Source organism: Denticeps clupeoides, chromosome 11 (assembly GCF_900700375.1).
Source record: "Denticeps clupeoides chromosome 11, fDenClu1.1, whole genome shotgun sequence".
Lineage (NCBI taxonomy): Eukaryota > Metazoa > Chordata > Actinopteri > Clupeiformes > Denticipitidae > Denticeps > Denticeps clupeoides.
Window position 1 is genome coordinate 7471372 of NC_041717.1, and position 5698 is coordinate 7477069.

The window sequence follows — 5698 nt, forward strand, 5'->3', positions numbered from 1 at the left end:
ATCAATGATGGCAAAACTGGGTGTGATGGGTGAGGGTCTGTGCTGCAGTAATGGCCACAACGCTGGGTCCTGTCATCTAAGAGGCAACAGGGATTGTAATTTTTTCTTACTTTTTTCCCTAGCATAAAATTAATTAATATTTCAGGACTTTTCTCCAAAATGTAAATACTATAGTGCCATATATTAAAGCATGAAATGAAATGCTGTAATATTATTTTCCTGCAGTATTCAAATGAGGCTAATAACTGTACAAAAAGTTAGAAATGTATTTTTTGCCATTTTCCCTACACGTTCAAAGTGTTGAGTTCAAATGCTACACAAAAGAACTCATCAAAGCAAAAAATACACCAAAATAATCATTCTTTTATAAATTGTACTTTTAGTGAAGGCTCCAACAGTAAAAATGTCAAAAGCACATGAAAAACAGACAGTATTATTTCAAGAGGTAGCTAAATAAAATCACATGCTCAAGGTAAAAAAGCCCTCTTCCTGCTGCTGGCTTCAGCATGCGGTGTTCCTGCTCCTGGATTTGCGTCATCGCTGATTGCACGCATCCATTAGTGACTGAAGCGTAAATTGCATTCCGAGGTCGAAAGCGTTGCAGCATTGGGACACCGCACAACAACTGCAAAAATTCTGAACAAAGAAGGGGGATGTGTTAAATTTTACGCCAAACTAGGATATACTAAATGAAGCTGAATTAGATGAGTGGAAGAATGCAAAGAAGGAATATATGTACACTGCTCAAAAAAATAAAAAGGGAACACTTAAACAACACAATGAAACTACAAGTCAATATTGTGAAAAAAAACTGTCCACTTTTGAAGGAACACTGTTGTGCAAAAGGAATATACAAAAGGTGGAAATTATAGACAATAAGCAAGACATCCCCAATAAATGCATGGTTCTGCAGGTGGTGACCACAGACCACCTCTCGGTTCCTATGCTTTCTGTCTGATGTTCACTTTTGAATGCCGGTGGTGCTTTCACAACCCACACAAGTGGCTCAGGTAGTGAAGCTCATCCAGGATGCCACATCAATGCAATGCAAGAAGGTTTGCTATGTCTGTCAGTGTAGTGTCCAGAACATGGAGGAACAGGAAGAACAGGAGGAGCACTGCCAGAGCCCTGCAAAATGACCTCCAGCAGGCCACAAATGTGCATTTGGCTGCTAAAACTGTCAGAAACAGGCTCCATGAGGGTGGTATGAAGACCCGACGTCCACTGATGGGGGTTGCTGCATGTTTGGCATTTGCCAGAGAACAATATATTTTATTTACACACACACACACACACACACACACACACACACACATAATATGACCTCCAAGCCTCTGTGGATAGATGCATAGATCAGCACTCTAACACATTGATTGTTTAGGGTCATTGCTTTTGCATTTTTGAGAAAAGGTTTTAAAAAAACAGTCAGACACTCTGGATATCAGTTTCATACCTGAACACTTGCCACACTGAACATAAATCAGTACAGTACAGTGCAGCACTGAATATACCCCAGCTACACCTCACTGTCACTCGCGTCTTGGCCACGTGAGGTCCTTATTTACCATTCTGTCATGCTCATGCCCCATTAGAAGTGGAGTTGGCACATTAGTAGACAATCTGGTATAATATATGCTCATGATCAATTGGCTTGTTGCAGTATAGACAGCATTCTGAGAAGGGAGAGATCCTTCACCACACCTCAGATGCTGCTCTCCAGGGTACCAATCCTGTAGCTTGACAACAAAACCAGTGTGACAGTTCATTAGCATGGCAGTCAGAGCGCATGCACAACCATAGTCATGGCAACTAACACTGTCATTCCCTTTGGCAAGTATGCCCATGTTCTTCATCCAGAGGTGCCATCATACCGTCTCTATCACAGGAGACGGTGTGATGTTCCATCCCAGAATGCTCCATACTCTAACCTAGGTGACCTTCAGAATGACTCATACATTGCGTTTTTAAATTAAATCAATTAGCACAGCTGCGAAATTCATCCTAGCCAGAAACAGACAAGGAAAAGCACAATATCTTAATCAGCCTTTAGGTTGTAATTTAAATTGCCTGACTGAAATAGTGGGAAAATAAACTTGCATTAAATTATTTTATTATTTTATTTACTGAGTCTGGGTGTTTAATAAAAAAATACTTTCTATACTTTCCCACACTTTAAATTATGCATCATCAAAAACTTAAGCCTCACAAAAGTATTGTGAACAAACATGATTAATTTGATTATTTAATGTGTGATTATTTAGTTGAACGTTTTTTTTATTTTAGTGACATTATGCTTACTACCATTTCTGCTAACTGGTCTCCCTAAATCCCATGTACTGCAGGAGTAGGAATAAGGAATACTGGATTATACTGAGAAATGAGCCAGTTGAGAAAAAGGCCCTTGGAATTAACTAATAAAAAATAAATGCAGACAGTCTGAAATTGAATCCCTCCCCAGCCCATCCAGTCCCTGTGTGGTCGAACTACATTTCTACAGGTAATCAGGAATATATCATCCAATATTTGTGCCAAAAATTCATTCACAATCTACAGCACTTCACAGATGGGAATCCAAATTTCATTTCCAGTTTAATGGGCAGTCCATATTGTTTTTACAGCCAAACAATGATGAGAGGTAAATTCATGCATGATGCCAATCATCTCTCTGATAAATCCTTAAATGATTATTTGCATATTTATGACACATAACCTCAGAGGTAACGCACAAAGCCTTTATACAAGCTTTGTGCCAAAGAAGTTGTCTTTTGGGTATACCTGTATAATAATTGACTTCCATCTATTGGAATTAATCATTGAAAACTGCCCACAACATAAAAAAGAACAATCATGCAAGAAGTGCACCTGGAGCCTGGAGCAAACTTCTGAAAATGTCACAAGAAGGGGAGGAAAATAGACAATTTCCCTTATTTGCTCATTAGGATTATTAGAAACAACACAGTGACCTTATAGTTTAAATATTGCTGCATTACCCGCCATCTGTTGCCATGTGGTAAACAATTTAACTTTCACCAACATGGGGAGAAGGAACTGTGAAATAGCCGCCTTCATAAGGCATGGTTCATCTGGGCAGCTGCAGACCTGAGCGGACACAGACAGCCAATTCAATCAAGACGCCTCGGTCTTGGTCTCATCCCGGGGTGAAGAAGCCATGCTATATCAATACTGTGTGAATTCCCCATCCCGCCACTCAATCACTGGCTGTCACTGATCAGAGTGACTTCATTCAGAGCATCTTTAATGGCCAGTCTGGTCTATGGCTGGGAAAAGGTCAACACCGACCATACGGTACTTAAGTTTATGCTCAGTGATGGTATGCCAAGTTAATTGGGTTAGTTATTAAATGAACTTACATACCATTTGTAAAGTCCTGTATTAAAAAATGGTTCCATAAAAAAAGGATTCCAAATTTGAACTCTTATAAGGGCTGTCAATAATTGTAACTAATTAACTAATTAATTGCACATTTTGCAAATATGTTTTTGTCATTAATTCCTAAATATTGCTATAATGAAGGTTTTAAAAAAGATGCATCATCGAAATTAACCCTAAAACGGTATAATTAAGTAATTAATCACACTGATTAATGTGTTCATTTTGACAGCAAGTGCATCCATTTTAAATATGTAATCTGTGAAGATTCTCAGTCATCCAGGTGAATGTGTCTGAATGTGTCTGAGTCATGCCAACTGGACTTTCTTTCTTTAATGTAGAGACGTTTCATTCTGCATCCACAGAACTTCGGATCTACATTAAAGAAAGAAAGTCCAGTTGCCCTGACTCAACTTTCAGTTAAGTATGTAATCTTAAATAATATAAAGCTTGAACATACAGTCTCTGACAAAAGTCTTATTTCTTGTGTACAAATTGACCTCAAGTGTCGTTGAAATATATTTCTAATCAATATTTTTTTACAAGAAATGGCTCATTTTATTCCCAATGTTTCAGTCCAAAATCAGTAAAGCCCATTGAGTCAATTTTTGCAAAGACATAAGTGTTGTCGCCTTGTCATATGAGCTTCACCTGTGACTAATAATGGATCAATTAGATCTCAGGTGTGTATAAAAAGAAGCCCAGTACACTAGACCTTCACATCAACTTCAGCTAGACCTCTGCAATGCCTGAGATTCACCCTGAGACTAAAGTGTTGATTATCAAGAGGCTGAAGACCAGATCCACTGCTGATGTGGCAGACACCTTCAATGTGTCTCAGCGTCAAGTACAGAGGATAAAAAAAAAAAAAAAGATTTGAAGAGACTGGAGACGTTTTTGACAAGCCCAGGTCAGGCAGATCCCGCAAGACAACTGCTCGAGAGGATGGTTTGTTGGCTCAAAAATCCAAGGCCATTTTCCACTGCAGCAGAGCTCCACGAGACCTGGTCACCTGAAGTCCCTGTGTCAACCAGAACAGTTTGTCAGATTCTGTCTCAGAATGGCCTCCATGGTCGAATCAGTTCCCAGAAACCAGCACTAAACAAAAGAAAATGGAAAAACATGTGGCATTCACCAGATGCCCTTATCCAGATCGACTTGCAATCAGTAGTTACAGGGACAAGTATCTTGCTCAGGGACACAATGGTAGTAAGTGGGATTTGAACCTGGACCTTCTGGTTCATAGGCGAGTGTGTTACCCACTAGGCTACTACCAGCCTATAAATCATGGTCTGGGGTTACATCCAGGTGTGCAAGAGACCTGCAGGGTGGAAGGCAACATCAATACCCTGAAATACCAAGAAATCTTAGCTACCTTTTATATTCCCAACCATCAAAGAGGCCAAATTCTTCAGCAGGATGGTGCTCCATCACATACTTCCATCTCCACATCAAAGTTCCTCAAGGCGAAGAAGATCATGATGCTCCAGGATTAGCCAGCCCAGTCACCAGATATGAACATCATTGAGCATGTGTGGGATAGGATGAAAGAGGAAGGATGGAAGACGAAACCAAAGAATATTGATGAACTCTGAGAGGCAGGCAAGTCTGCTTTCTTTTATATTCCTGATGACTTCATCAATAAATTGTATGAATCCTTGCCAAACTGCATGGATGCAGTCCTTCAAGCTCATGGAAGTCATACAAGATATAAAATTTGTATCTTAGAGCACCACTACTTAATTTGCTGACATATTTTTGTATTTTGTACTTTTGTCTTGCCAAAATTTGACCTTTTTGTCTTGATTAAATGATAAATCTTTTTTCAGTGGAACTAATTCTTTTCAATCATTTGGTAGGGTTTCAGCTTTTCATATGAGCTATTTCTAACACCAATTGATTAATTAAAAGTCAGGTTAATAGCAGGTGTTTCTACAAAATAGATAAGCGACAAGACTTTTGTCATTCTACCCAATCTATTAAAAATTCCCAATTAACTAAATAACTATATAATAGACATCCTGTTGTGTGTGTGTGTGTGTGTGTGTGTGTGGGGGGGGGTAGTAAATGATTATCATGGCAGCATCAGCGAGAGTCTCATCACATCCGTACCAGCAGACCAGGTCTGGTCCCAACTCCCACCTAACCACCTGCCAGCTACTGCAAGCACATCATAATTCCTTGTCTTCCCCCCTGCCACTCCGCTACATCTGTCGCTCAAAATGACAGGGACAAGGGTTGGGAATTACAGGCTGCACTTTGTGATTACGCACAACGGCCGTGATGTTATCATTATAATAATCACCGC